The 22,957-nt window shown below is 36.8% G+C and overlaps 1 protein-coding gene across 1 annotated transcript in view; it reads right to left on the minus strand.

The window, feature by feature from the left end:
• Positions 1-21,887, minus strand: part of LOC308497808 (uncharacterized protein) — a 301,285-nt gene extending 279,398 nt beyond the window's left edge. Inside the window, exon 1 of the mRNA XM_081048914.1 lies at positions 21,769-21,887. The gene's annotated coding sequence lies outside the window, so the exon portion shown is untranslated. The remainder of the gene's footprint in view (positions 1-21,768) is intronic.
• Positions 21,888-22,957: the final 1,070 nt, after the last annotated feature.

A 22,957-nucleotide genomic window follows, 5' to 3' on the forward strand; every position in this document is an offset into this window, starting at 1 on the left:
TGAGATGTCTCTTCAGGACTTAGGCCCATTTTTTAATCAGGTTGTTCACTTTCTTATTGAGTTTTAAGTGTCGTTTGCATATTTTAGGTAACAGTCTTTTATGAGATATGTCTTTTGCAAATATTTTCTCCCAGTCTGTCTCATTTTCTCATTCTCTTGAGACTGCCTTTCACAAAGTAGGAATCTTTAATTCGAATGCAGTCCAGCTTATCAATTATTTCTCTCAGGTATCATACTTTTGGTGTCATATCTAAAAAGTCATCGCAATACCCAAGGTCATCTAGAAATGGAGTTTTATGGTTTTGCCTTTACATTTAGGTCTATTTTAATTTTTTTAAATCCATTTTAATTCTTTCTTTTCCACTATATTTTTTGAATTGATTTTTAGTGGTTAATCTAGGCTTTATTATACATATCTTAACTTTGCCTTCCTTTTTGAAAGACAATTTTGCTAAATATAGGATTCTTGGTAGACATTTTAGTTTTTAATCATTTTGAATATGTTAGCACATTTGACTTGGTTTTCCTAACAAATTTTCACAGATTTTACATGAAGAGATACTTATGTTGTTTCCCCTTTGGGTCATTTTCAGAGGTTTTAATGTTTATTATTGTTGTTTTTAAAATCATTTTCACTAGTTTTACTCAGGAGAGAATCAGCTAAATTCATGCTATCATGCTAATCAATCTCCTTCTGTGCTTTTCTTCTTTACATACAAGCAACTTGGTTGTCAGGTGTTTTTAATTTTATATGAAGGGGTTGCTCTTAGAGTTTTTCACAAGAGACCCAGTAATCACTTGGAAAATCCAGTGTAATTCTCTCCAGACACTGGCAAATAAGAATACAACTCCTTGAGAAAATATAATCATTGCTTCATCTTTTCCTAAGTACTTTAACTCTCTTCAAAAGAAAGTCATAAAGAAAATAAGATGCTACTGAGAATGTACGTATGTGTGTATATAAATGCAGGAATTAATTTGTAAAAAATACAAAGAGCGCGAGAGAGAGGTGTCAGAAAGCAGAAAGAGCAGAAGAATTTTCTTAGGACATCTCTTAAAGTTAGTCTCTAACAAGGTGTGTATTTGGAATTAGAAATGAACAAATAAGGTTTTCACGAATTTAAGTGAATTTGTAATTATCTTGGTGAGATGGAAATGACCCTGAATTGAGAATAAGAGCACATTTAGCTTTATTGCCAGCACTGCCTGTTAATTTGGACAGATCTCTTAATATTTATCTGCTTCCTTATGTGTAAAATTACATTAATTAAATTTGAATTACATAACCATACAGAGCCATTACAGGTCTAAAAGCAATAATGTAAACACACTATATAAATGCAAACTGTCACATGCTTCTTGCGTTTAAGAAGAAAATGAATCTTCATGGGTTCCACATGTATTTGCTGAGCAGATACTATTCCAGGCAGGAAGGTTTCAGCATTGAGAAAAATCAATGTCTTGTGGAGATTATCTCCAACGGTAGAGATAGAAAATAAACAAATAAACATACACATACAATTTAATTTTACATTTACAAAAGAACACATACATTTTAATTCCACCTCATGTTTTATTTTAAGCTGAGAGTGAAAATTCAAATAAACATAGTTCTAGAATGATGTTTTCTTCACCTTGGAGAAATACGCATAGGAAGGGGTGTTTCTTTAGAAACATGTATCTGAATATTACACTATTTTGAGGGTTTGTAGCTTAATTGGACCACTTTTATTTATGTTGTTCTGATGATATATGTGTTGTTTAATAAGTGATTCCAGCTTATCTATAATTCACAAATATTTATTAAGTTCCAACAATGCCAAGACCCTGCTCAGCACAAGTAGAATGAATTCAGAGCCTTCTAGGAGGAAGCCCTACCCCACAATGACTGGTGTAACTCTTATAGAGTTAGACCAATGTAACATGACAGATGGCAGCCCTTCCTATAATAGGTTTTGATAGAAGATGGAGGGAAGCTCCGAGATGGTGCACATTTACATGGGCAGAGCCATAGGACAGATATAATTAAGGAGGCAGAACTCAGTAATAGTAATCTCTGTAGATGTGTATACATAGTATCATGGAGGTAAATATTTATTCAGTAAAAATATTGAGCTCTTACTACGAGTCCATTACCTTAATTAGGATAATGATTCAAGACTAATTGGGCATGGGTTGTGCCTGCAAGTTACCTACAGTCAGTTAGGGGGAGGCCACCATGGAAATACATTAGTATTTCATACAGCTCCACTACTCAACAGGAGAGCAGTGTGCTGTCTTGACAGAAAGAAGTCCCAAAGAATAAGTAGCTAATTCCTCATAGGAGGACAGGAAAAGTTATAAAAAGTAAACAATTTTGAGCTGACTTTTGAAAGAAGAGATGTTCACCTGAGGCATATGATGGAATGTGTGTTGGTAATGGTGGCAGGAGGGTATGAAGAAAGTTTTCCAGACAGACAGCAGGATTAAGTAATTTGAACACACATGCACAAAAACTTTCATGAAGGTAGAATTTAGGAAACACTTTTACTTCTAGGTTTGCAAAATTCCATGAGAAGGTATTTTTATTATGCTAACGTACAAGAGGTTGCAATTATTATTCTATAATATCAGATTGTTTTTTTCTCAATCCACAGATACAGACTGTATGTTATATATAGTTATGCCAAATAAGCTTTACAAAAGAGCATTTAAAAATGTTTTGAAAACACAGAGGGAAAAATTACGCACCTTCTAACACTATTAAAGTTACCGCAGAAATTATGAGAAAATATCTCAACACAATATAACCAAGATATTGGAAATTATTTGAAATTGCAGTTTTCACCAATCTCAGGATGTTTTGTATTATGCAACACTAAAATATTATTGAAAGCTATCATGGGTTAGCATTGGAGAAAAGATACACAGCATATAAATTCTAGCTCTAGGGATCTCTTTTGCATAGTACGAGGTAGAAAAACACAGAAGAAGATGTAAAAAGTTGTATAGTATCTGGAGAACATTTTATTGCTATTCTTTGAGCCACTATCATATAAATTTCAAGATATGTTCCAAGAAAACCTCAAGTCTGTATGTTTCTGAAATACACGTAAACCTTGACAGGGCTTGATTCTGACTATTAAGATAGAGAAACTACCCTTGTCCACTTAACATCAAAGTGCTATTTTTATTGCCAGCTGGTTCAGCAAAGATTGTGGAGTCTTACACGCACCATGGATATGTTTGTTGGTGAATAGGTGGGTGTTTACTTCTGAATGAGCCGAATAAAGCTTGCCAAGCTTGCAAAATATTGTTTGATAAAATTCGGAGTGAAGGGTTATAAGACTTTAGGATATTTCTTCTTCTAAATATAATTTTTAAGAAGTAATATTCCATATTTAAGAGATTGAATCTGAAATCACATTTATCCTCCATTCACAATTTGCTCACCTACTAGAAAGGCACGCCTTTCTCCATTAAGAAACAATTCAACCACACAAATGAAGTGCAGCCCACTTCCCATTTCCAAAGATCCAGTGAGGAACATGAGCAGAGGAGAAAGGAACTGTGGAAAATAAAAGGGACTCTGGAGGCTCATGCCCAAAGAAGTTTTCAACCACACTTTAAAATTAAGTGTCTCAAATCAGGATTTAATTTACAGTTTAAGATTTAATAACACAGTCATTGCATGTTAATTAAACAGCAATGGATCATTTACCAACCTGTTTAATGAGGTGTAACAACTATTGCATATAAAACATACAGACATTATTATTACATTGCCATTAAACTTCAATAAATCTGTTTGAATAATTATTGGTATTTAAGTATATAAAATTGCTAACATAACTACGCATACTTATTTATGTTTAATAAGACAAGAATTTCATTGTAGGAATAATTAAATTCCCAGGACCACATTCTTACCTATGTATGACAAAAAAAGAAAAAAAGAAAAAAGAAAAAAAATTTCCTATTGGCAACAGAGGGAGTCACAGCTCCAGTAAGTGAAGAATTCAAGAGAGAATTCAACCCACACAGAGGGAACTGTCTTCATCATTAGTTTAATATTTCACCTTTCTTTAGGGGCAAAGCTTACCTTTAATTTAATTAATAAATATAATTGAAAGAGCAGTCCCACCATTATTCTTGTGACTGGAGTATCATAAATAGTTGTACTACCTCCCTTTTTCTCACCGGGGATAAACTGGAGAGGCCCTGTCTATGAATGTGACCTGAACTAAGGTGCAGAAAAGCAGTAAATTTTATGTTACGTAGGAGGATTCGGTGAGTTAGCAAGGAGCAGAGGGCTCTGTTGACTGAAATAAACACAGGTAACAGACTCTGTTTGGTGTGTGTGTTGCTAGGCTGCCAGCAAGTTGAGGAAGGTGTGATGCCACCAAGAACTGGTCTACTCCGAATAATAAAGTAGAGCTGTGCTGCCAGATGCATTCTCTGTGGGTGGAGAGAGCAAAGGGGGGATTTAGCAAGACTGGGGATATGGGACTCCATGCAGGATGATCTTTAGTACCAATGACTGGAAAATTTTGTATGATTAATATCTAATTTTTGGATGATGGTTTATAAAGGTAATTATCTTCCCCATCTAGCGAGGATTTTTATTAAAAGTTTGCGGTTATACTCCAGAGAGTAAGTAGGTATTGTGGTATCCAGTTTGAAGGCGACATTTTATAGAAAGCAGACAATGTGTACCTCAGATAGAGACAGGATGAGGGATTCAGTCGAAGCTGGCTATCGGAGCTAAATGCCATAAGGGTAAATGTAGACACCCGAAGAACACCATCAATTGTGCCCTGGGAGTTCAAATCCTTTTATGTAAATTTTAAGGGGAAGATGACTTTGTGAAGCCTGAAGACTGGCAGAACCCTGGCAGCAAACACTTGATATGTAAATAGGTAACACATATCTGTTAATGTTAGCAGAGGTCAACAAGGGTAAGACAAACTCTGTCATCAGGTTAGAAGGCATACGTTATACAAATAAAACAATAGAGAAGGTGAAAAAAAAAAGGGTCATAGTCAGTATAAAGAGTGCCAGGGTTTGGGGGAGGGTGGGATGAATAAGCAGGACACAGAGGATTTTCAGGAAAGTAAAACTACGCTCCGTGATACTTTTGTAGTGGATGCATGTTAGTATACATCTGTCCAATCCCACAGAATGCACAACACCAAGAGTGACGACTAATGTGGACTATAGACTTTGGGTGGTGATGATGTGTCAATGTGGGCTCATCTATTATCATAAATGTACTCTGGTGGGGCATGCTAATAATGGGAAAATCTGTCTATGTGGGGGAGATGGTACATGGAGTATATCTGTATCTGCTTCCCAATTCTACTGTGAACCTAGAATTGCCTTAAAAAATAAAGTCTACTAAAAAAAAAAAATCAGAGTCTATTTAAGTACTGATTATGTTCAAGAGATGTTACAGGAAGAGAAAATTTGATAAGTGGGAAAACCAGTGATGACTAGGAAGGTTTTGTAGAGTAGAAATTTGAATTATGACATGAAGAGCAGAAAGTGACTAAGGAGAGGTGAATAAACTAGGTTATTTCAAGACAGAGAAAGAGCTTGAGAGAATGTAAGATGATGTGTGGCAACATATCTTAATAGAAAATTACACCAATCAGAAAATAAGATTTTTAAATAAATGGATAAAATTCTAGTGTTTTTATTAGGGTAGATAGAATGGGGTTGTTATTAACTACCTTGTTATTGAGAAAAAAAGGTTTGGATTCTTTATTAAAAGAAACATTGGGCCACTGATGGATTTTGAGACAAGAAACGCCATGTCAGCAAATAACTTCCTATCTACATTTTTGTTCTTTATCCGCCTGTTCATTATGATCATGGAAACTCTGACAGAAAGTTGAGTAAATTATTTTATCATCTTCCCTTCCTTGTATGGCTCATTAGTTTCTGCAAACAGGCCACTGTATGTCTTACCTCCTATTAGCTTATGTAGATTCCTCATCCTAGAATGTCCTTGCTACTTTGCAAAATTCATAGTAACCTACTTGTCATTCAAACGCGGTTGTGTGTGCCCTTCTTTGGGAAACTCTGGATGATTTACCAGGTCCTTGGTAGGCTTGGTAGAGTGGAGCAGCCTCTGCTTTCAGCTCCCTCTAGTCCCACATTTACTACTTTCCTGGCACCTACAAATGTTATGACATGCCACTCTTTGCATTCTATTTCTCTGTTTAGGCTAAATACCTTTGGTGATAGGTCTATATATTACTCACCCAGCATTACATCTCTCTCTATATTTTTTTATTTAAATTGTTTCCAGTTTTGCTGAGATATAATTGACATGAAAACTGTGTAAGTTTAAGGTGCATAACACGTTGATTTGTTATGTTTATATATTGTAAAATGATTACTACCAGAGTGTTAGCTAACCCCCGCATCACCTCACATAATTAACATTTCTTTTTTGTGATGAGAACATTCAGGATGTACTCTCTTAGCAACTTTCAAGTACATACTACATATCATTGTAACTATAGTCACTGTGCTGTACATTAGGCACCCAGAAATTATTCATCTTATAACCAAAAGTCTGATCTCGTTGACCAACATCTTGCTTTTGTCCCCACTCCCAGCCCCTGGTAATCACCATTCTAATCTTTCTTTCTATGAGTTTGGCTTTTTTAGATTCCACATATAAGCAATATCATACAATATCTGTCGTACTCTGACTTATTTCACTTAGTATAATGCCCTCAAGTTCCTTATGTCCTGTTTAAAATGGCAGTACATCTTTCTTCCTCAAGGCTGAATGATATTCCAACATAGAGGGCATCTTAATTGAGTTGTGTGAGAACCTCAGCAGAGAACCCAGCCGATCCCACATAGCATTCTGACTTATCAAACTGTGAGAGAATAAATGGGTATTGTTTTAAAGCTGCAGTGTGTCTTGTAATTTGTTACACAACAATGGAAAAGTACTACACTTACAGAAACACCTTTTGTAATCAGTCATAAGTAATGTATTATGGGCCGGTTGTTAATAAATGTGATATAAATAAACACCTATTGATCTGGCCTATAAAGAGCTGGGTTTTCCATGACTGCGGGAATTGATTTCTGATTTATGAAAAGGGTTAAACATCAAATTAGTTGTACTTTTTTTTTTTCAAGAGTAGTATTAGCAGAGAGCAGTTTTCTCCTGGTTCAGGCTGAACTATTTCTGTCCTGAAATAGGAGATACTGCCTTCCTCACAGGGAATAGAATTATCACTATAAACATGTGCCTGGCTAGAGGAGCAAGCCAGGATAGAGGGTCTTACATAGCAGATATCAGATGTCAGATCAGATATAAGTCACCAGAAGAGAGGCCCATGAATTAGGCAATACCCGGCATGGGTTGGTAGAAAGGGGCCAATGCTAAAGAGTTTACAGGAACTGAAAGAAATGTAAGATGAAAAGAGGACATCTCTTATTCTCCCGAAATTTTAAGAAAAATCTTTGATCTATCTTTTTCAGATACCTTACAAAAGGCAATCCCTGAGTTTGCTTTAAGTTCAGTATTTGCATTAAGCCTTGTTAGCACAGGAAATTGAAATATGTAATATCTATCAGGAGTCTGGGGATCTAGGAATCATGGCAGTTTATAACATAAATGAATAGAAAAGAAGAAAACTTTAGAGGAATTTTAAAGATAAAACTTGTAACAGGAGAAAAGTATGGGAAAAATGGATATTCAGATTGTAAAGAATAGGTTCCTTAAATGTTTTGAAGAGATATGGACCACCGCCCACAGAGGGTAGGATGCATTGATCCAACAAATATCCTAAGTACTAGAAAGGTTGTTTGGAGGAGCTGTGCATTCTGCCTCAGACAGATGAGCCAAAAACAGTTTAGATAATATAGAGCCTTGGAATGAGAGCAAACCTGAAGGAGGGAAATCTTCCCTCAGCTATAATAATGCCAGTATTGTTATCCTTTCACATATGTGGGTGGGTGGGTGTGGTAGAGAGGACAGAGCACTAGAGAGAGGAAGAGAGAAACAAGGCATGCTAATTCGAGTAATAGGCTTTGGTGACGTATGAAGTTTGTATTTTCTTTGCTAGAAAATTACTACTTATTGTATAGAAGTGTTTGTCTAGTCAACTTAGAAAGAAATGAAGCTTGGTTATGGTTGGTGGATAAAATTAACTAGAGTTTGAGATGCATTCCCTATTGGCTTGGAAAAAAAAAAAACACACAACCTATACCATCTGGCTAAAGCAAAGAGAACTAAATGTATAAATTATAATATAAAAGTACAAGTATGTTGAGACTCCTTTCTCATGGAGAATGAACTGATGTTTCCCAACGGAGGAGGATGCAGACAGCAAATCAGAGAGAGGGTGGGAACACTACTTTAAAGAGAAATTATGAGATAATTCAAATGTCAATCATTATACTTATAGAAAGTACATGCTTTGGAGAGCTACTCTGCTCTAACACATTTCAAATGGCAAGGAGCATTGCAAAGAATAAGTTGAACAAGCAAATCCAGGCTCAAGAAGATTAATATTTCCAAGGACAGAAAAACAAAAAACAAACAAAAGATGAACAGAGCCACAGAGAGTGGCAGTTGAGTTTAGCTATAATGCAGGGACTCAGCTCCCATTCCCTGCACAAGAACACGGGATATAGCGAGGCCAAAAAGGAACACCAACAGAGTCAGGGATAGGGGAGTCATACCACTATATTCTTGCTGGCAGCTGGGTTAGAGACACAGGAAGCAGGAGCCACACAATCTGCAATCTGCCGTCCACGTCTCTGCCTGTCAGCTTGCCAGCCTGCCAGCTTGCCTGCCTGCCTGCCTGCCTGCCAGCCAGCCAACCAGCCAACCAACTAACCACCATAGCCACAGCAGTTATATTAGTCGTTAATGGCTAATAGGTAACAGCTGATGACCATCTAGTCACAGATGATGGCCATCTACAACCAGAGCCAGCACCTTTCCATGTGAGGCTGAGGCTCTATCTGGAAACTGCTCTCTGGGACTCTATCCCCACACTACACCCCTGCAGGGTCTTGCTTCACAATCTAGGAGATGAGTGTCTTACTCGAAGGGCCCTGTGTCGTATTAGCCTATAGGCATCTACGGGTGGAAAGAAATAGTCATAGGAACCAACAATGGCAAATCCCTTCCATCTGGGAGGATACATGTTAGCTTTTTGTCCTTGAAAAGGAGGGTCACTGCCACTTGCACCTTTCCTGGTTTGTGGTAGCAGACGTTTATGGCAGTGCTTGGGGTCCATTGTGTAGTTTCAACATGTAGCAGAACAGGGTACCCCATAATATGTGAGAGCACATAGGTTCCGTGCAAAATTTCCTTGGCATTGGGACCTCTGTATACCACAGTCACTTGCGGTGGCCACTCAGCCACCACCCCTGGTATCATTTACAAATCATGGGTCAAGCCAGTCCCCCATGGGGTTTTCAAGCCCAACCACCAACAGTGGGGGTTTTTGACCCACCAGGGCCAAGTCCTTGCTGCCATTCTCCTGTTTTCAAGCATGTGGGTGCTGACAGCAAAATGTTTCCATTTCTGCCATAGCCTGACTTTAACAGTGTCATGCAGGGTGGCATGTGGGGTCTCTGGTGCCGTTCCCCACATAAGAGTGCAGGATATGGTGAGGCCAATGAGGAACACCCACGGAGCCATAGGTAGGGGAGTCATACTTCCATAGTCTCGCGGGCGGCTGGATTGGAGACACAGGAAGCGGGAGCCACACGATCCGCAATCCACACTCCCCCCTTGCTATCCCCCATTTGATGCTAGCATAGCCATGGCAATTATATTAGTAGCCAATGGCTCACTGGTAAGAGCTGACGGCCATCCAATCGCAGTTGATGGCTATTTACTACCTGAGCCAGCACCTTTCCACGTGAGGCCTAGAGCCTGGAAACTGCACTCCTGGCTCTGTCCAGACAAACAGTCTCACTTGTGGTAACCTATAACTGAATGGGAGTGTAAGGCGTATAGGTTGGGAACTCAGTCACTCCTGTGTTGTTGGCAGCAACACCCCCAGGGCTCAAAGGTTGCTCATGCTTTACTTTTTGGTTCACGATGGGCCGAGTATGGGGGTTGGGAGCTACATGGTCTCCACTCGCGTCACCCGCTTAGGCCTAAGAGTCTCCACTGTGGGGCTACTCCTTTAACAGGCAGACCTGAGCTTCTAGCTCACCTGGGGCTGCTGGTCCTACACCTGGGCTCTTTAATTAAGCGCATCTTCTGTGCTAAGTCGCATCGTGGGGAGGAACATCCAGCCTACACGGCCGGCTTCACCTCTTCTGGAAACCACTCAGCTAGAACCTGCAGGGCCCTCTCCACACCAGCAGAAGAGCCATCCATGTCCTCCCACTCCTCCTTAGGGGTCCAACGCCTGAGAACAGTGGTTATCGGGTACCACATGCTGTGTAGAAACCACCTGTCCTCCTGCCCAGAGTCAGACACTGTTCCTACCTGACTGGAATCCTGCTCACCATACCAGGTGTCCAATTGGGTGGAGGCCTCGGTGTAAAATGTCCATATCTCTAGGAGCCCACAGCAGCAGCAGACCACCAAAAGGAAGATGACGCTTGCTTTGACCAATAGAGTGACGTGCCATCCGTAGGCTTGAGAGGACGACCATGAAATGTGGCTGAGGGGTCACATTTCAGCCAGGCAGATTGCATTTCCTGCCCCCGGTACCACTCCTCATGGGCTTCCTGATACTGAGTGTTCATATGCACAAACTGCTTCACCATCCTTTGGAGAGTTCTGGTCAGCACCATACCCTGCTCGCGAAACTGAGTTTTCATACATATAAACTGCTCCATTTCCCCTTTGGGGATTCTGGCTAAGGCTGTACCCTGCTCACTGAGCCATGTGTCATGCAGGGTCTCTAGTCCCACTCCCTGCATAAGAACGCAGGATATGGTGAGGCCAAAAAGGAGCACCAATGGAGCCATAGATAGGGGAGTCATACCACTATATTCTCACTGGAGACTGGGTTGGAGACACAGGAAGCAGGAGCCACAGGTTCTGCACCCTGCTCTTGCCTCTCTGCCATCCAACCAACCCTGCCCCCCGACCCAGCATATCCATGGCAGTGATATTAGTAGATAATGGCTAACTGCTTACAGCTGATGGTCATGTACTACCCAAGGTAGCACCTTTCCAAATGAGGCCGCGAGCCTGGAAACTGCTCTCTGGGACCCTGTTCCCACATTGTCTCTTGAGGAATAACAGAAATGAAAATTGCTAAAAGGACGTGGAAACTAGATTCCACTAAGCTATACAGGATCTTTGTACAAAGTAGAAAAAGTTTCTCCTCTTAGGTGTAAGGTTGGTTGAGAGATGGTGGATACGTAATGTCATTTATAAGGGAAGAAAACAAACAAACAAACAAAAAACATCTTTCCTCTGAGTAGTGACAAGGCTTGAGGGGTTCAGTGGCCCTGCCTGGTGGGAAATCACTGCAGCACCTATGCTGGGGTCCAGGTAGAAACACAGGATTTCTGAGTAGGAGCAGGGACACAACATGTTAATCCAGACCTGAGCCATGCCGCCTGCTGTCTGGGGCCTGGTACCTCAGTGGTGACGTCAGCATGAAGGCAGGACCCACGTCCTTCATTGTAAGACTTAGTACACAGACCACCCGGAGCAAGGTTCAAACCACCACAATCATCACTAGACCAGAAGCAGTAAAGAGGGAGAGCTATAACTGTTAAGTGAAAGCAATAAGCCTCCTATAACAATGAGTACAATCTATTGGTAAGTTAAATACATTAGTGACTGTGAAAAAAAGAAAATAAAGACTATGACGTGAGGTTTAAAATGCAGGTTGATTTAAAATTGACGCCAGGAATACCACGATTGAGGAGGAGGAGTGAGCAATAGGTAGTTAATGTTGGTTAAGTTCCTTGTGGGCTGAACATTTCAGGACAGCCACTGGAAAAGTTGTAAATGTAATTTGAAGCTTCTCAGTCAGCAGAGGACTAGAAAGAGGGAAAATAGAAAAATCTGTCTATTCAATGTTGACCAAGTGAAGGATGGAAAGGACTGGAAGATAGCGAATCATAGGATCATTACTTCAGTCACGTTACGAGAGGGTATTGCTATGATAAAATGGGGCCCCCGAATCTCAGCAGTTTATACCATTTGTGGTGTGATTTTTGCTCCCACTAAATGTCTAGGGTGGGCTGACCTTGGCTTGGCTCGAGATAATCTTCACTCCGTGACTTAGGCTGATGGAAGAGCTTCCATCTGGAAATCTCTAGTCTTGTGACAAGGAAAGAAGAGATGATAACAAATCACTCTCTGGCCCATAATACTTCTTCTTAGAGATGTCAGGTGTTACTTTCACTCAAATTGCATTGGGCAGAACAAGTCCTTTGCAATAGTGGAATCAGTGACCCTAGACAATGTAATGGTACAGGGAGGGGCACCATGATGAGGGCGCTTCCAGAAGAGGTGGCAAAGGTTTAAAAAGTACAACACTGGTCAAGAGAAAACACCACTTGGCATTGTAAATGAGTGAAAATATATCAGTAAGCACAACAAAATTAACTAGATGAAAATAATCTGTTCAAAGACAGAGTTTACTCTTTTTTTTGTTAAAAATAGTGAAACTATAGACTCTTTTAAAAAATCCTGAGACAAAAGTGGACAGAAAATCTAAAATGAGGTTAATTGGAAAATATAAGCCAAGAAATTCCCCCCAAAAAAAGCTGCTAGAGTAGAAGCAACAACAGATGAAAAAATAATTCAAGTCGATAAGTTTTAATCGAAATGAAGTGAGTCACTAAAGAAAATATTCACCAAGAAAATATAAAAATCACCAAAAAGCACAGCTTTATAAATATAAATACAAAGGTCAAAGCAATAAGTAGAAACCAACAAATTCTGCAAACGTAAGGGATTTCAATATATCTCTCTCAGGAACTGATGATGTAATAAAATTTGATGACTGTAGTAAATTCGCTAAGTAAAATTAAGAAGTTTCTTATATAGATACATACATGATAGATTAGATAGATAGATCTAACAGATTTGTCATCCTCCCCCCATCCAATTAATTATACATTCAATTAAAGGATATACTGAAATTTATACACATTGACCTCAAACTAAATCAAAGAGTAAATTCAAATAAATTTCAAAAAACAGCAATATAATATGAACTCTGACCTCAATGTAATTAAGTTAGGAAATGAATGCTAAAAACTTTCTATCTATCTATCTATCTATCTATCTATCTATCTATCTATCTATCATCTATCTATCCATCTGAATATGCAAATTAAATATATTTAGAATTAGATGCAAGTAAAATGACTGCATAAAGAAAACAGAAGGATAAGTAAAGTCATCCTTTGGAACAAAACAGCTGAAGAGAAAATGTACAGAAAAAGCTTTAAAAAATGCAATCTCTTTTCACACATTATTCTGTCAAAGAGCCCTATAGTGTCAAGGGTTAGTGTGCCTTCAGCTGTAGATAATGGGACATAAGTCAGCCTCACTTCTTTAGAGAACACATGTAACCATACCTGATAAGGCTGAAGTGTGCAGACCTCACAATCTGAATATATAGCTTCAGAACCTCTTCCACAAGTGCCCAGGAAGACACATGAAAGAATATTCATTTTCATATTATTTGAAATAAAAAAATTCCTCCCCAAATCCAGAATGTCAACTAACTGAGGAATTCATAAATATTATGAGATGTTCATGAACCACAGCTCTATTAATCAGCAATTAAAATTAATAAACTAGAGCTGCATGATCAAATGTGTAAAATTTTGAAACAATGTGTAGTGCAAATAAGCAAGTTGTGGAATGATAACCACTCTAATATATGAACATTTAAAAACATGTATAAAACACACAAGCAATATTGTTGATTGTACATAAGCATTCATGGATTAAAACAACGAATTAAGTAAAGCAGTTTCATTATTCAGTATAAGACTGGGGAATGTGTTTAGGAAATTGTACTTAGGGGTTTGTAGTTGTACTCATAAAGTCTTATTTCTTAAAGACTAAACTAAAATAAAAATATTTGAAGCAAATATAGCAACATATTAAGATTTATTAATGTGGATGGAGGGTACATGGTTGTTTTTCATCATAGTTTCTTGCATTTTCTGTAGAAGAAAAATATTGTATGAAGAAGGTAAAGAGAAATGACTAAAGAGATGGAGAGAAGGCTGTACTAGGAGGCTTTGCATGGCCTGTTGCTCTTTTATGGTTTGACAAAGCGTTCACCATTGCCCATCTTCATTCTGTCACGGCTGAACCAAACTTTAGTCATGCTTCTCTCCTCTACACAGGACACTGAGCTTAGTTTTCTGCCAAGTTTGAGCAAACTCTAAAATTCCCTGCCCATGGACTTGGCTGTGCTTTTAGTACACTTTCTACTTAAATTATAACTGGGCTTAGGTTTGTGGGAGGAAAGTACAATCATTTGCTTAAACTATCTGCCTGAATAGATTACAAACATGGAACGTTTTCTGTTTTGATATTTGTTTTTTCCTTTTTGCCACCAAAATGAGATGACCATACATTCTGGTATGTCTGGGACACTTTATACTGTATTAGTTTATACCTACTATAGATTGATTGACATCTGTTTGTTATTTTTAGCAACTCCTCACTCTTATTTTCAGAGAGGTCCTAATTTAGATGACAAATGATATAGTCAGCTTAAAGACATTTAGATCTGAGCAGAATCTACAACTTATAGGATAAATATAAATGGAAAAACAATTTCATATATATATGTATATATATATACATACATATATATATATACATACATATATACATACATATATATATATCAAGCTCATAGATACAGAGAACAGATTGGTGATTGTCAGAGGTATATGTGGCGGGGGGATAATAGGTAAAATGGGTGAAGGTAATCAAAAGATAGAAACTTCCAGTTAAAAATAATAAGTCATGGGGATATAAGCTATGGCATGGTGACTACAGATAATAATTGCATAATTGAATTATTGCATAATTGAAAATGGTTGAGAGTAGATATTAGAAGTTCTCATCACAAGAAAAACAATTCATAACTATGTATGGTGATGGGTGTTAAGTAGACTTATTGTGACCATTACTTTGCAGTATATAAATACAAATATTTATGTTGTACACCTGAAACTAAAACGAGGTATATCAATTATATATCAATAAAATTTTTAAAAATGTAAAAGTGTCCAGAACATAAATATAATATAGTGCCTAACTCCTACCTTGCACTCAGCTTTTGCTTAGGTGAAATTCTCCACGGGGAGAGCCTGGGTGTGCTTTCTCACTTCCCTTCTTTCGTTTCTGCTACATTTCAGTGGAAGACTAGGGAGAAAGCTAGCCAAGGTCAAAAACTAATCCTAAAGCTTTTGTAGTCTGCTTTTGGCTGGAGTTGCTTTGGGTGACACTGACCAGGCACTGAGGTGTAGTGCAGCTTCCTAGTCTGCCCCTGGTGTGTGTTCTTAAAAATGTAAATTCAAAAAAAAAGTGTTTAGATGTTAATTAAAAGCTACTCTTAGTTTGCTTGTCATTTTGTTTCTTTATGACTTCATGATTCTTCATTAACATAAACAGCAGAGAATTGACTATGTCTTTAATTTCTCAGATAAGGACACATCTGAGTATAAAGAATAAGTCGACATTTGAACAGGAAATACTCATTTGTTTCACTGGATAAATGAGTTGGATAAATATATGGATAATCTTTACCATCGTGTCAGCTAGTAAGAAAAAAAAAAAGAATCTGGAACAACTGGTGATCTCTACTATGTTTGGAGTTAGCTATGGGGAAAATATCTTGAACAAAGGTAAACTGATTTTATTACTGCTTCTGTTCAGTGACTCTTCCTGATAGATTATGATTATTAAGGCCTAGACAGACTCGACAAGAGGAGACTGCCATCTTATTTGATAGCTTAACTTTGTTTCTAAAATTACATAAAGAACAAAATAATGCAATAGAAAACTTAGATTTAATATCCATGGGAATATACAGGAAAAGTGTGTGATTATCTCAGCTAATAAATAAGTATAGCTTGTAACTCTATATTATTATTTTTAAACTAGTGTCGTGTCTGTTGACTGGTCATGGTGTAAACAATCATTTTAAATAAAAATATATTAATGATAATCTTTGACCTGAACAAAACATATATATTGAATTTACATATATATAATTTGGGGGAAACTGTCAATAAACATACCATTTAAGAACTTATACACTGTACAGAGGTATAATGTATTATGCTTATTGTTTGCTAAGATTAAATCATCATCTTAAATTTGTAGCTCATCGATGTATCGATTATAAAGATTGATGTATGTTTTAGTTTTATCCTACCTTCTCCAATAGGAAACTAAGTTCAATGTATATATTTCCACAACTATAGGAATATTTAATTGAATCATAAGAACATATAGACTGTCTCTGATGCTTGTATGTACTCATGTTTACTGTATATGTAGGTAAAAAGGAAAAAAAAAACTCGAGTGGATTTAAAAAGGTATTTTTGTAGAACATATTAATATTTGTTCCTTGAGTTTGAATAAAGAGCCTTCTTTAAAGAATGTTTCACTTTGTAAATTTTCAGGAAAAAAGTCACTTTCAACATGTACAACAGGGTACTTCAGACAGTAAAGATAATGGAGAAGAGATGCAGAAATTCTGTGTGAAAATGTGTGGGAGGGTGAGGATTTTTCAATTTCCCCATTTTGTGTTACGTAGCTACTCGAAATGTCCTGTTGGACAGTGCTTCTGAATGTTATAAACCAAGAGCAGATGGAAGTAAATGGCTGGAATTCTTCAATTTCCCCAGCTACAGCACAGACCTTTGGAATGCTGCATTTTTTTCCTGCCTCTGCTATTACCAGGGTGGAAGGTTAGCATTCAACACCTGTTTGATGGCCGCCATGGCTGCTGCAATGCCTACACTTAGAAATGCCTGGGTTTAACATCAATTATTAATTACTTAATCAATAAACTCTGTAAATGGTGATCATAATTATCCCAGAAGGTCAGTGAAAAAATAAAGTAAGGTCCCAAGGCGGTGAGGCCCAGGCTCACATCCATTTGTCTGAAGCTACACGACAAGATGCTATTTTTTATTTCTGCCTTGAATTTCAAATTAACAGCCTGCGCTGAAAAGATTCTGTTGAAGAATGAATCCATAATAGAGGGATTTACTTCTCCCTTGGAGTTGTTTCTTTGCTGCCATTGATATTGATTAATGGCATATGTATACTTTAAGGAACACTGCTAGTATTTGACTATCTTCTCCCTAGAGCGCATTAGTATCATGTTAATGGCTTGCATTTCCCAACACTCAAGAGTCAATCAAGTGTTTTAGAAACTATGTGTTATATATAGAGAAACTCAAGAACGCAAGTAAAAAACAATGCGTACAGTGTGTTCTCACTTGTGGAGAAAAACTCTATGTGCATTTTTTTCCTCTGCTGTCTGACTTTCTGTATATAGAACACAGTTTCTGACAAACTTAATTCCTTTTTGAATGTTGACAAATGCAAGACAGACGTACAGACAGATAGATAAGATGATAGATACAGATGATAGATATAGATGATAGATGATAGATACTCATAGATATGACAGATGAATGATAGATATGATAGATGACAGATGATAGAGAATAGATAAACATAAATAGATAGAGAGATATCTGAATATGTTTCTTAAAAGTCTTAAAGTATAAAGAGGAGCCATTCCTTCTCATAATTACTTGCTTTTACTGCTTTTTTGGGGGTTTGCGTTTAGTTAGCTTTTTGATGTATAATTTACAATAAAATGTATAAATTTCAGTGAACAGTTCTATGAGTTTTGTCAATCTAACCACAATCTGAGTATGGGATCAAACCACCAAAATCATGGCATAGAACTACACTCTTCATATAGTAGCAACCAGACCTGTGGTGTTTGAGCACTAGGAACACCAGCGTGATGTGGAGAATATCATTTTGGATGCATCGGCTACATAAAATATATGTTGTAATTAAATTTAGACTCTTTTCTTCCTACCTTTTAAATACGGTTAGTGGATTTTTTTCAAAATAATTCTATATATGACTTGTATTTTATTTCCATAATATAGCATAGACATAGAACATTTTTATCACCACAAAAAGTTTTCTCACGCCCTTTTTCATCGAATCCTCTCACCCCATCCTTACTCCCTGACAACCACAAATCTACTATCTCTAGTTTTAACCTTGCTACAAAGTCATATAAGCAGGTCATATGGTATGTAGTTTGTATATTGCTTTTTTTATTATACATTGCATAATGCTTGACTGACATATGCCTAGTGCTATGTCAGTAGTCCATTCTTTTTTAATATTGAATAGCACTTCTTAGCAGTATTCTTTTTTTTTTTTTTTTTTTTTTTACTGCTTACTAGTACTTGGTGGTATGGCTAAACCTCCATCTATTTATGCATTCACAAGTTAATGATCCTTTTGGTATGAGAATAAAGCTGCTATGAACATTTAAGTAAAAGTCTTTGTGTGGACACATATTTTCAATTAGCTTGGATAAATACCTAGAAATGAAGCAGCTAACTCATATGAAAAGATTAAATAAGAGTGACACTATTTTCCAAAGTTCCTGTACCATTTCACCTTCCATAAACAATGTATGAGAGAGTTCTAGCTGCTCCCCACTATCGCCTCTGTCTGTTGTTGTCGGTTTTGTTTTTTGATTTTACAAGTTCTAGTGATGTGTAGTGGTATCTTAGTGTAGAATTAATTCTCATTTCCTCAATGAAAAATGAGCCTCTTCTCATTATGGTTATTTGAAATTTGTATATCTTATTTTCTGAATGGTATTACTTTTGTGCATTTTTTAGAACTGGAAAATTCTTTATCTAGAGAAAAGCCCTTTGTCAGACATATTTTGCAAATATTTCTATCATTCTATGCCTTGCCTGTTTATTTTCTTAACATATCTTAAAGAGGCAAAGTTTGATTTTCATGAATTTAAATGTGTCTTGTTTTTAAATGTATCGTTTGTAATTTTATTACTCTAAAAAGTTTTCTTCTATGTGTTCGTCAAGAACTTTTAGACTTTGGGCTTTTACAACTAGAGATTGACACATTTTTGAAAAATCAGTTATCATATACGTGTGAGTCAATTTCTAGACTCTCTTGATTACTGTAGTTTATAGTATTTTTTAAAAATTAGGCATAAGTATTCCAACTTCATTTTCGAAATGATATTTGCCTAGTCTAGTGATGTACACTTCCATATAATTTCAAAATAAGCTGGTCAGCTTTTCTTAAAAAGCCTACGAAAATCTTGAATGGGATTGCAATGAATCTGTCGATCAATTGGAGAGAATTGACATTTTAACATAAATATTCAGTATTTTAAATAATAAATATGGTACATCTGAGTCCAGAGAAGCTTTTAATTAGAAAATGATACCATTCTGAGGACTCTATTTGATGATGCCCTGTGTGTTATGAGGTCGCTCTACTCTGATTGGGACAAGAACTATTCCCGAACCAGTGTGAACTCTGGAAATTGTTCAGCATACTGCTCTCCAACAATTCTCTCTCCATCTTAGGCAGTTTGGTCTCACACATGCACAGATAAGTCTTCAGCCACAGCATCAAGTATCTGCCCCCACCTTCGCTGTTCAACTCTTTTCTTTGTGGATACTCTATTGTGAAAATTCCAGCAGCCTTGGCCTCTCTTCCCTTTTATATTTTGTTCCTCCACTCAGCAAGTTTGTGGTGTTCTGTTTAGGTTCCCTTTCTGCAGTTTGGCCTAGAAAATAGTCTAAGCAGTAAGTTGGGGAAACTGTTGGGTTCACGCTGATATTTTTCTCTCAGAAATCACAGTCATACACCCCCTGTTGGTAACTATCTGAAAACTACTGTTGATATGTTTTGCTGTTTTATCATATGTGAGGTTAAATCTGGTCCCTATTATTTGTGGCCAAATGGAATAATCATTTTAGATTGTGTTTTTAACCATCTTTTCTAAATTAAGTGACTCAGATTTATTTTATAGTCATGACATTCTCATGCTCTAAAAAGATTAGGAGTAATATTTACCCAGAGACCCAAGTTGATTTAAAATTTTGTCTCACTTTCAGAAACGATGTGACATGTTTTCTATAGTGAAGGCAATGGGGACAAATGTGGGCTGGGAATGAGGGTTAGGTTAGCCAGGGAAAAGTGGGTGCTAAATGCTTGAAAGCTGTAATGATATTGCTGAAGAGATCAAGAACTAAAAATAAAAGTCTGGTTGATCATTTAGGAGAACAAATTGCAGAAGGCTGAATGAAAGTATTTACAGGAGTTCAGGAAAAATTCACAAAGGGATTAACAGGGATAAATGACCTAGTCCAAGAAATATGTTCAACATTATTACTTTTAACCATTATAGAATCTTCAATAGTTAACACTTTTGAAATATATCCATTAAAAAATATAAAGTTGACATGTAACTGGGCAAAAATGCAAGTGGATAAATGAAGTAGCTTTTATATGCCATCTTGGTGGAGTCATGTTTATCTGGACTAAATCTTTAACATATACCTCTCAATGCAGATTGGAGACCAGCTTTATTGCACATACTTAAATGGTATCTGCTTTCCAAGACAGAATGAGCAGTTTACTTTTCAGCATTATGGACGTTTCTTATTTAGGAAGGGCATGATGAAAATGAAAGGGCACATTTTAGAAGGAAAGCATATTCACATTCTAAAGCGATGTCAGCTGCTGTCCTGCAAATGTCCTTACAATGACATTTCCTGTGGTCACCAATACTCTCTGTCACTGAAGTATGAACACATTCTGTTTCTTTCCTCCTTCCATCATGCACTTTATGTTCAGATTTTCATGCTTTAATTTCTTACTGGAAAAGATTCAATACCATAGAAAGCTTATTTCATACTTTTAGGAAATAGAATACTATGGAAAGCTATTCTACACACCAAGGCAATTTGAGGTTCTTAAATTTATGTTTCTTCGAAAATTGCACCATGTAATGCAGAAAAATAGCTTAAGTAGAAGGCTTACTGCTATTCATTCAGGAGGTGCTTAACAAATACCTGTTGAGTTCAATAATCTACTAGAGGCAATGGTATATAGCAAAATAGGCTCAGGGTTAAAGAAAGAAAGTTAGATTCCAGTTGCATTTCTCAGTGGATAGGGGAGTTACAAAAGATAACCTGTCTACACCACAGTTTTCCTGTCTTCAATATAAAGAAGTTGACCTGAATCACTTGCAAGATCTTTTTTTTTTTTTTAATCATTCTAGGGATTGCACGTTTTATGTGTCTAAACTTTTTCATTTGTCTGGAGATGTCCCTTTAAACAATCAAGACAGGTATCTTGCCCCAACTACCCCTATAACTTTTAGAAATCTTTGAAGGTCATTTCTTTGCCATCCACAATTGTCCTCCTTGTTTGTTCCGGCTGTCTGAGTTACTGGTGTCCACACCGAGCTGATAAATCCATCCCGAGTTTGACCTAAAAGTTACTGGTAACATTTCTCTTAGTTGACTGATCTACCACTTTCAAATCTCCTGAGTCTGCTGCTCCCAATGGCCCATGCAGACTTTAGTGAAGCATTAGTTTTAGTGTTTCTCACTTTTGCTAATTTCTTTGACTATTTCTGAGAAAAAAAATTTCTTCCCCATAGAATTCAATAAAGTTTTGCTAAGACAATCAGAAGGCAACCAGAATAACAAAATCATTCCCAGAATCATCTTCTACCTTACCAGAAGAATCCTTTTTACCAGAAGACTCCTTCTTCAGCAATCTTAAAGGGTCTGCATTGTTTCTCAGTCATGCCTATATCCTTGGGTGAGCACAGGTCTGACTCAAGTCAGACTGCTACAGAGATGCTCAGAGCAGATTGGGCCTTTCATTTGGGGACATGTAATCCCCAAATGATTTTCAAAGTGCATGCAGATTTGACAAGATGGGTGATAGCTTAATTAGCAACAACTGAACTATTTTTATTCTGAGTCACACATCAGGTATGACCTTCCAGTTTACAGCTTTCCACTGGCCTTTTCAACTGCAGAAGCTGATATATGATGTGCTCTTTAGCAGCTTCAAAGACAGTTACTCTCATAGGAATGAAAATAGGTAGTAGTCATTGGAGGTGGTAGTCTTGATACACAAGTCACAAGCAGCTGGCATGGAGTGATGAAATGATCAAAACCTGCCCATCTTTGGTAATATATGCAAATCCACATTACAAGCTATAAGATCTTACAAAACGGTTGTTTTAAAAATGATAATATTTATTTTGTATAGTTGAAATAAACCCCCCCTAATGAAAAGTGTCAGGTATACAGTGAACTTTCAAAGGTGAGGTACCTTATTTTGATTAACATATAGAAGTTTCTTGTGCATTTTAACCAAGGGTACATGATGAAAATGTCTGAGACTATACTGAATTGAGATTATTTACAAAAATTTTAGTGTATAGGTTCTTTATTTATTGATAAGCTTATTGATTTTTTCACCTAATCTTCTGTATTTTTGTGTATATATATATATATATATATATTTTTTTTTTTAAGTATTTGGCCTAGTGAATTTTTCACATTAACAATTCAGCCCCAGTGGAAAGTACTCCAATATTCTTATCTTCACATTCAGGAAAACTAATGAATATTCAAAGATATAATTATCATACTTTACGTTGCAAGGAAATATATTGAAAAATAAGGGGAAAAACAGAAGTGGAAATTTTAGTTGGTAAATTTAACCCTATTAGACTATTAATAAAACATTATGTTATTTGAAAGGTAAACTGAAAACTTACTGTATTCTAGCTTATTAATAAATGCGCTCAAAAGTGTGAAAAAAAGCTTCTTGGTAATTAATATTTGCTTAATATGGATAAACAATTAGTACAGAAACTTCCTTCCTTTGTATACAGTTTATTTTCCTCTT

The sequence above is a fragment of the Rhinolophus hipposideros genome (genome assembly GCF_964194185.1).
Source record: "Rhinolophus hipposideros genome assembly, chromosome: 5".
Classification (NCBI taxonomy): Eukaryota; Metazoa; Chordata; class Mammalia; order Chiroptera; family Rhinolophidae; genus Rhinolophus; species Rhinolophus hipposideros.